The 9,906-nt window shown below is 40.1% G+C and overlaps 1 pseudogene; it reads right to left on the bottom strand.

Moving 5' to 3' along the window:
• Positions 1–629: 629 nt before the first annotated feature.
• Positions 630–9,683, bottom strand: LOC129085091 (putative methyltransferase-like protein 7A; annotated as a pseudogene).
• Positions 9,684–9,906: the final 223 nt, after the last annotated feature.

The raw sequence follows: 9,906 nt of genomic DNA, 5'->3' as shown, positions 1-9,906 counted from the left end.
ATTTGAACACCACACTCAAAAACCATTGACATAGTATTATTTTAAAAATAACTGATACTTCAGCCCTGGCTGGTGTGGCTCAGTTCATTGGAGCCACACCAGCCAGGGTACATACCTAGGTTAAAGGGATCCCCCCTCCTGTGCTATGATCCCTGGTCCGGGCACATATAGGAGGCAACTGATTGATGCTTTTCTCTCACATCGATGTTTCTTCCTTCCTCTCTCTCTAAAAAAGCAATGAAAAAAAAAGTCCTCAGGTGAGGATTAAAAAAAAAAAAGTAAAAATAAACTCCAATATTTTAATAGGCAAAAAAGTATTTTGATTTAATTAGCATATATTTGAATATTAGTTTTTAGTCAAGAAACAAGAAACATTCCTGTATACCAGGAATGATGGCAGGAATGGAAGACACAAAGTTATTTTTATTGTATAATTTACTGAGAAATCCAACACCAAGGCATTTCAATTAATTCAACCCATGACTGTGTTAGGGGCTGTGGGGGTGAGGCCTTCACTAAAAGGCTGAGGGGGACATGGGAGCAAATGCCCAGACAATGGGTTGGTGCAGTCAGTTCAGGAAAAATGTGACGTGGGGTAGATGGGATTTCCGGTTGTTAGGTGTGAGAGTTCAGTTGTTGCGTCTCAGCGCCAAGCCCTCACAACCTTCTGCTTTGCGGTGCTGCATCGGCTTTGCCATCAGGCTTTGGTAGGATCTGCCGAAAGGGGGCGCCAGACGGGGTCGGCCTTGCCTCGTATTTGCTTCTGCGGGCGTCACTCCCGCTCTCAGTTCTGGCGAGCTTTGCCTGGCCATGGGTTTTCCCTGGGGAAGCAACAGTGCTTTCCTGTAGCAGCCGCTGAATCCGTTTGGCAGTTTTCCCAACACTCGGACAATCAGAGGTCCCCCCGCGTGCCAGGCCGCCAGGGCTCCATGCCGCAGAGATCTGGGGCCCTGAGACGCCACACCAGCTCGGCGGCGCCTCCTCCTCAGAGGCCTGCGTTACACATCTTCCCCTCTCCTTTTCCTAGTGTGAATAGTACTAACCTCTTCACTTTGTTCCTTCAGCCCTAGTTCTGGCAGCTCATTCCACCAGTTCCGTGATATCTCAGGGTTCTTTTTTTACCCTTTCCCTTTCCCAGTTAACAACTCTATACCTGGTTAACAAGTCTTTACATTGAATTCTCTCTGTTCAAATAACTGGTGTGACTATTGTCTCCTCATTGGAACCTGGCCAGCCGGCCTGTGGGAGCTGCAAAGTTGGCTGAGAGAATGCGGCCTTTTCCAGAACATTCTGGCTCTTTTGTTAGGTCTCAAATAGGAAGTGTCTAGCTGAGTTGAGAAATTATTGACTGGACAAATCCCAGCCAGAATGTTTGGCAGCTGTATGTTCCAGGAAGTGAAGGACATCTCCAGGAGACCAGAATCTGTTTAAAATAGTCTGTCTTTATAAATCCACATAAGTGTTTTGTCTGTTTGATGCATTTAATGTCCATAGAACAGCTTTCATTTCAACTCTATTCAACAAACATTATTTAGTGAGCACCTAATGAGGGTCAGAATACAAATGAATGCAGAAAACTGCACCCAATCTAACTGAGTCACACAGGAATATACAAAATACACACAACTCAAACATCTCCCAGTGGCCACAGTTCATTACCCACATCCATCCACATCTGCTGTTACAACCTCTTGTGGGATTTCAGGGAACCTTCCCTTCCTGCCAGATCACAGTGACTCACAGGACTGGAAGTTGCAATCCCTCCAATGTCCCGCTATACAGGCAAAATTTGTGTTTTTTTCCAGATAAAATACCTTATTTACTATAGTTACTATGTATTTCTTTTCTTCTTCAATAATTAAAATAAAAAAAATTACAGTTGACATACAATATTATATTAGTTTCATGTGTATAACAATGATTAGACTTTTTTATGTATTTCTTAATCATGTAATATGTATAAAACTGCTACTGTTTTTATTAGATTCCTATCTTTTTTTAATGTGTCACCAATGAAATTTTTAAAAAGATTTTATTTATTTATTTTTAGAGAGAGGGGAAGGGAGGGAGAGAAACATTGATGTGAAAGAGAAACATCGATCAGTTGATTGGGACAGAACCTGCAACCTAGGCAAATGCCCTGACCAGGAATCAAACCGGTGACCTTTCACTTTGTGGGATGATGCCCAACCAACTGAGCCACACCAGTCAGGGCAATGATAAAGGTTTGAGTATTGTGTCTCTAATCCCATTTTCTGCCTCATGAGCCTGTGGTTCTCTTGTATAGTCTTGTATAGTATGGTGATTTTCAGGAATGCATATGTTATAGAAGAACTGACTATACCTAAGACAAAGAAAGCAAGGGAGATGATTGCAGAATGCTTCTGGAAGCTAGAAAGTAGAACAAATTATAACTAACTGCAAAATAATAGAAAACACATATATTGGTCTCTGCCCCTTGTTTCTGACACAGGGCTCTTAAAACCCCTGTAAATTCGTAAGTGATATGAACACTAGGACCATCTTTTGTTCTCCTGAGGCAACTCTGGGTGGGCCCCTGGATGGGGGCTGGTTACCAGAAAGATCAAGTTATGATTAGAAACTTGAAATTTTTAACCCCACCCTCCATCCTCCAGAGAGAATAGGGGCTGGAAATGGAGTTAATAATTGATTATGAGTTTTGTGAGGAAGCTTCTACAAACTTGCAATAGTATGGGATTCAGAGAGCTTCCAGGTTGGCTAACACAACCACAGTGGGAGGGTGAGACACTGCAACTCCACAGGGACAAAAGCTCCTGCACTTGGGACCCTCATCCTAAATATCTCTTCATCTGGCTGTTCATTTGTATCCTTTATCATATCCTTTAATGAAATGATAAACATAAGTGTTTCCCTGAATTTTGTGAGTCACTCCAGCAAATTAAAAGAACTCAAGGGGGAGGTTGTGGGAACCTCACATTTATGACCACTGGGTCAGAAGCACAGGTGACAACCTGGACTTCCAATTGGCATCTGCAGTGGGGGTGAGGACAATCTTGTGGGACTGAGCCCTTAACCTGTGGGCTCTGATGGTATCTCCAGGTAGAAAGTGTCAGAATTGGGTTAAATTATAGGACACCCAGTTTATGTCACATAATTGCTTGGTGGAGAAAACCTCACATATTTGGTGACCAGAAGTGTCAGAAGTGAAGTGTTCTGTGTGAGTAATAAAGAAGACACAAAGGAGAACTGTGGATTTTTTAATACACTAACTTAGACCTATGAAGTTGATTATTAAGCCAGCTATGAGAAACAAAGGAGATACACAGAGAGAGCTTCATAAATCTGCATGGGTTTTCCTGAAGTCTGTTGTTGAATAATGAGTCTCGTATGTGCAGGGTGACACTGTGGATAGGCAAAGACTGAGTGGGAGTTGTAAACTGAACAATTTTCAGAGCTCATTCAAGTTACAAGCAGTCAGAGGGGAGAGTCCTTAATGAACACCCGGGCGATCAACAGAGATCCCAGAAGGGTCATATCCTAGTGAATGGGCTAGATTAGTCCAGAGTAAAGATACTTTAGACTCACCCTAGCAGAGTTTAATATTGGAGGACTATGCTACCTAATCCCAGACTTAATATAAAGCTACAGTAATCAAGAATGTATAATATTGGCAAAGAATAGACATATAGATCAATGGAATGATAAAATCTAGAGATAAGACTCACATATCTATGGTCAATTGGTATTTGACAAAGGTGAAAAGGCAACTACATGGAGAAGAATAGTCTTTTCAACAAATGGTCTTGGAAAAATGAGATATCCAGAGTGAAATTCATTTGATAAGACACAAAAATCATGAAATGTAAAAGAAAAAAGTTGGGTGACTTGGATTTAATCAAAACAAAACCTTTTGCTTTTCAAAGATGTCATTAAGAAAATGTAAAGGCAAGCCATACTGGGAAAAAATAGTCATATATTTGAGAATGGACTTGAATGTAGAAAATACTGTATAAAAAAAACACTTGCAACTCAATAAGTCAAATAGCCCACTTTAAAAATGGGTAAAATATTTGATGTACACATTACAGAATAAGATGAATAATCAATAAGCACATGGAAGTGTGCTTAATGTTATTAATAATTGGTGAAATTAAACTAAAACCACTATAAGATCCACCAAACCCCCATTAAAATTATTGATAATACCAAATGTTAGTGAACATGTGGAGCAACTGGAATGTTCATATGTTGCTGGTAGAAAAGTAAAGTTGTTTAACTATTTTGGAAAACCACTTTGCAGTTTCTTATGATGCAGCAATTCAAATTTTAGGTATTTATTTGAGAAATGAAAATATATGTCCATAAAAATACATGTATAAGAGTGTTCATATCAGCTATATTCATTAATTATAATAGCTAAAAATTGGAAACAACTCAAGTGTCCATAAAAGGTAAAAATTATGCTGTATGCACACAGTGGAATGCTACTGAGCTATACAAAGAAATAGAAATTGATGCATGCAACCAACAATATGGATGAATCCAAAAAAATTATGTTGAATAAAATAAGGCAGACACTGAAGAGTACTTACTGTATACTTTTATTTACATGAAATTCTAGGAAAGATAAATCTATTCTATAGTGACAGAAAATAGATGAGTGCTTGCTTGGGGCCTAGGGTTATGGGGATTGATTATAGAGGCATAAGGACTCTTTTCAGGGTAATGGCTATGTTCTATATCTTTATTTCAGTAGTGGCTACAGGAGTGTGCACATTTATCAGAAGACATCCAAATTGTATATTTAAAGTGGATGCATTTGATCATATGTAATTTGTACCTCGATAAAGTTGATAAAAAAAAAAAAAACCCTGGAAGATTGGTTGCAGCCTATTTAATCATCCATTGAAACTTGGAATCCTCTCCTCCATTCAGAGCCTCCAGATACTATCCGTCCCCACCTCAGCAGAGGACTCGAGGCTTATTTTCTGGAAATGGTTAAACAGAGGGTCTTTATAACAAGGTGCAGTAGGGCATATTACTTTACTGAAAAGATGGGGAATAAGAGAAAGTTCACAATCTTAATGCTGAGACCCCAGCCTTCTTCTCTCATTTGTTTCCAGAATGCCAGAATGAGGCTTATAGATTTCAGGGAGAGATGAGGAAGGTTTTTCTGACCAGCTGCAAAGGAAAGACCCAAGATGCTGACAATGGGATTTCTCCACGTGAACAGCTCAACTGTCTCATGCTGCAGCTAGTCCAGTGTTGACATGTTTTATCCATGCTCAGGAGCTCCCAACCAGTTTTTAGTGCTACTCCTGCAAATGTGAGTAGTTAGCTGTGAATTAATAGTCATCTGAGAAGAGTCTCTAACCTGAAAAAGGGAGCTCAGACAATAAACGGAAAAAAAATCTGGGGAAAGCAGAGACTAAGTAGAGAGATGAAAATATTCAAATAAAAAAATCTCCCTTTTATTAATATTTTTAAAGAAATAATCCCAGACAATTTCCATAATTAAAGGCCATCAGTTTGCAGACCCACTAAATCCCCAAAAGGTATCATTAATTCATTTCACTGTGGGCAGAGAAGATTCTACAAACTTATATAGAAGAGAAAAAAATTTCACACGAAGTATCTAAAGTCAGAATGAATTCAGGCTTCTCAGCCGTAACATTGGCAGCCAAAGACAGTGGACACTTTCAAAATTTTGAGAGAAAACATTTTCCAACTCAGAATTCTACAGCTGTGCAAATTATGAATTGTTTTGAGAATAAAGAATATTCAGATATGCATTTTCTCAACATATTTACATCACCTGTCTCAGAAAGATACAGCACGATATGCTCTACCAAAACTAGGAGTAAATGAAGAAAGAGATAGAGTGCAGGAAACAGGGAATCTGGTGCAAAAGAGAAAAGAAGGGAGTTCCTTGGAAGATGGTGAAAGTAGATTCCAAAATGAAAGCAATGCAGCAAGTCTAGAGAACACACAGTCCAGGTGGGAGCCTGGGAGAGACCTTGGAAAAATGGCTCCAGTTGCTGAAATGATAGAATATTTGACATGTCTGACCATACTGAGAGGTTTAGACAAGTGAGGGAGAGTGTGGGATGATTTAGGAATCTATATATATATCTGTGTGTCTATCTGTAAGTATATAGATCATTATTACCCTGGGAAAACCAGAAGTAAAGAGGTATATTGCATGGTTCAAAAATGAGTGAAGTATACTGCATGGCTCAGTTGTGAATACCAATTAAAGAAATAATTCTCTCAGAAGGAAGAGAGATGAGAGAAATGTGGTAGCTGTGGGGTAGTTGTGAAAGAGGTAAATTTTCACTTCCCAGAATGGGAAGTTAATATTAACACTTAAATCTGAAAAGATAAGAAATAGCAGTATAAACATGCTATTTAGAGATATGTATAGAAATTTTTTAAAAAAGCTAAAACTTGAATGTGATTGCCTTAGGGGAGTAGAAATTTTGTGTGCCCGAGAGCTGCTATTTTCATCATAAGCTTGTGGTTTGTCTCCTTAAACCATGTGTATGTATAACTTATAAAAATCTATCTATTTATCTGTCTGTCTGTCTATCCATCCATTCATATTATCTATATCTGGGGACTATTGGAAAAATCGTGGCTGAAGTGGCTGAAAGTGGTGACTCTTTTTCCCTTTGTTCTGCTGAGATACTCAGCCAATAGGATAAAAAAGCTGATCAGCTAATAAGGGTGGGTGAGGAAGTTTGGTATCTTTGCTGGAGCCCAGAGCAGGCACAGCAGAAACTTTGAGTCCTGCAATCAAAGGCCTGGGGGAATTTAATTTGTCTAGTAGAGACAAGGCTCCCTGAGGCACCTGAGCTGGTAGATCCACTCCTTCATGATGAGGAAAGGACCCAGGCTTGGACCCCTGCAAAAAATCTGGAGAGCAGTCTCCTCTATCTGCTGACAGTGGCTGCCCTCGAGATGTTGGCCTGAGCTGGGACAAAATTGCCCTCATCTGTTCTAACCTGGAGTAGCCAAGGAACCTAGAGGCTCTCTCCATTCTTCAGACAAGAGAGTCCTGCCTTCCAGGCCATTTGTTGCCAGCCTGAAGGGAAGACACCAGTTTGAACAATCCCAACAAGGATGCCTTACTGAGGAAAATTTAATGAAATGAATGAGATAGAACTTAAAAAATAATATACAACAACAAAAAATACTTTTATGGCGATTCAACAATATATTGCTAAGGAGTGAACTGGGAATAAGAGAGAGATTTTGGCAATTAAAAAAAATCCCAAATTTAAAATTTAATAGAGGAAATGAAAAGTAGAATAAATACTGCTGGATGATAGAGGAAGTCATTTAGAAGACCATATGGAGGAACTATCTTGCAATATGGAACAAAAATACAAAGAGATGGAAATTAAGAATAAAAAGATAAGAGCAAGGATGCTAAAGCTAGATCTTATATCTGAATAATAGTTGTCCCAGAAGAAGACAGAAGAAAAGAATAGAGGAGAACCTATAAAAAAAGAAACAATCGAAGAACACTGAGCTGAAGAAAGACTTGCGTATTAACATAAAAAACATTCTCTAAATGCTTAGCAAGATTAATAATAAAAACAAGATACATACCTAGTCATCTCCTGGTGAAATTTTAGAACTTCAAAGAAAAAAATAAAAATCTTAAAAACTTCTAGACATAAAACAATCAACAACAAAAACAGGTTACCTGAAAGGGAAGGAGAATCAGACTGGCACTGTAGGTATCATTTGCAACTTGGAAAGCACCTGGACCACAAACTGATGCCCGCAGCTTCTGGGGGAAAGAATTCAGATCCAAGAATCTTGGCCAAAATGTTGTTAAGTGTGAGGTAGAAGACAGACATTTTCAGATCTCCAAGGATCCATGTACTATTTTTCAGGAAACGATTAAAGAAGGTAGTTTAGACAAATGAAAATTAAATTTTAAAAACAAAAACATCTCAAGATGGGGGAAGACAAAGAGCACATAAAGCAGTGGAGAGCAATTGATCTAGTAAAATTTATAGTAAGTACATGCATGACGATTAAACTAGGTTGTACATTACAAAGGATTTTTGAAATAGACGTCAAGGGGTAAAATCCTTAGTAATGGGTTGAATAAAATTACAGGTAATTTCAACCAAACCAGGGTATGGGATGGTGAGACTGAGGAGGCTGAGAGGAAAGAGGGGATGAGGGTGGGGAGATAAAAGTGCAATAGGACTGTGCTGAGTTGAGGGGGGTTATGTAACTATATTTTGGTATGTTGATAGTGAAGTACAGGTTCAAATATAACTTGAAATATGAGTGTAGTTATTAGTAAATTTGAGATGGATAGAAAATCTTCCAAATATCAGGAAAGGAAACATGAATTTAAAATAAAAAAATGCTGGAAGGATACATATAACAGTAGGGATCTATGGGGTCAGGTAAGGGGGGTGGGATTTAGGGAAGTAAAAGAACTTTCATATTTTTATTTCTTTGTCCTACTTCTTTAATTTTTGAATTTTTTTTAACAATTAGGATTCATTAATTGCCTTTGTAATTATAGAGAGTAAAGTAAGAAATACTAAAAGGTCAACAATGTTCAAAGATGCAAAGGCAATGCCATCTGTAAGGTCTTCGGGGAAACTGCTTTCCCCAATGCTCCCTTTCTTAACTCCCTCCCTCCACAAACAATGAATAATGGCTGCTACTGGGGAAAAGGGCTGGAGAATGGTATGTGTCTAACTTCCGAGGCCCCAAAGTAAAAACTAAAGAATTATGCCATAAAAAGAGATGGCTATCTGTGTACTTACAAGTTCTCATTTGTTGAGAAGAGACATGATCGGGCATGTCCTATGGGGGACACACTGTTTTCATCTTTAGAAAATTGGACACCAGTTTGAGAACCACCAGAGCAGTGGCATGGCTTGGATCTTCTTGACTTAGGAGTCAAGGCACATGAATTTTAGTTTTGTCTCTGCCATTTGTATGAGCTACATGCCTTTGTGCAGGTCACCTAACCTCTCTGAAGCTGACTTCTAACTGCCGAAATGCTGCTACACTTAGTCGACATCCCCTAAATGTTTGTTTTATGAATAATGAATAAATAAAAGAATGAATGAAGTGGGAGCTGGGCATGAAACCCATAAGTATCCAGCTTAACACACAAGTCTAGATGGGTCCCTCCCACCTCCCTTCCCCCAACCTCCCAACTCTCCCCTCAGCACTCCGCACACCTCCTGGAGGATCCGCTCCTGGTTCTCCTTGGAGCACAGGGCCAGGGTGCAGACCACCACATCCATGGAGCCATCGGCCACCTGGTGCATGTTCTCCCCCGCAGCCACCACGAGGCGCTCAAACTGCAGGTGTCGATTCTCAGCAATGCTCTTGATCAAGAACTTCTCAAAGTTGGGGTTGGGGTCAATGCAGGTCACACTGCATCCAGGCAGAGAGAACTTGAAGTTGGCCCTGGTGCCACAGCCCAGCTCCAGCAGGGAGAGCCTCCTGGAGGGGCCTACAAACCTCTGCAGGTTGCTGAAGAGCTTGCGCTTCTTCCTCACCATCTGTTAGTTGTATGTTACACTGAACCTCACTGAGAAGTAGGGGAACCATGTTTTGCTTATCCAGCTCCACAAGCCCAGAAAGCTCAGCAAGTGCATGGGAAATGCCAGAATGGAGATGGCCAGAAAGGGAAGGAGGGTAAGGACTGTCATTGCGTAGGAAATAGAGCCCAGAACCACAGGGACGGGGGAATAGGAGAGGGGTGAGGGGGGTGCCCCCACCATGGGTAACATATGATTCTGTAGCCCTCCCAGGAGGACCAAGTCATCAAATGAGGAACAAGTTGAGGGAGGTGGTATCTCGAATCCCAGCCTCTTTGGGCTCTTTCTTACCAACAAGGAGAAGACAGGAATCGCGTGAGCATGGCAGACATTC

This window comes from Pteronotus mesoamericanus, unplaced genomic scaffold (genome assembly GCF_021234165.1).
Source record: "Pteronotus mesoamericanus isolate MK-2021 breed Mesoamerican mustached bat unplaced genomic scaffold, CSHL_Meso_final scaffold_21, whole genome shotgun sequence".
Classification (NCBI taxonomy): domain Eukaryota; kingdom Metazoa; phylum Chordata; class Mammalia; order Chiroptera; family Mormoopidae; genus Pteronotus; species Pteronotus mesoamericanus.
Note: the sequence above shows the minus strand (reverse complement) of the source record. Positions and strands in the feature narration are given on the sequence as shown.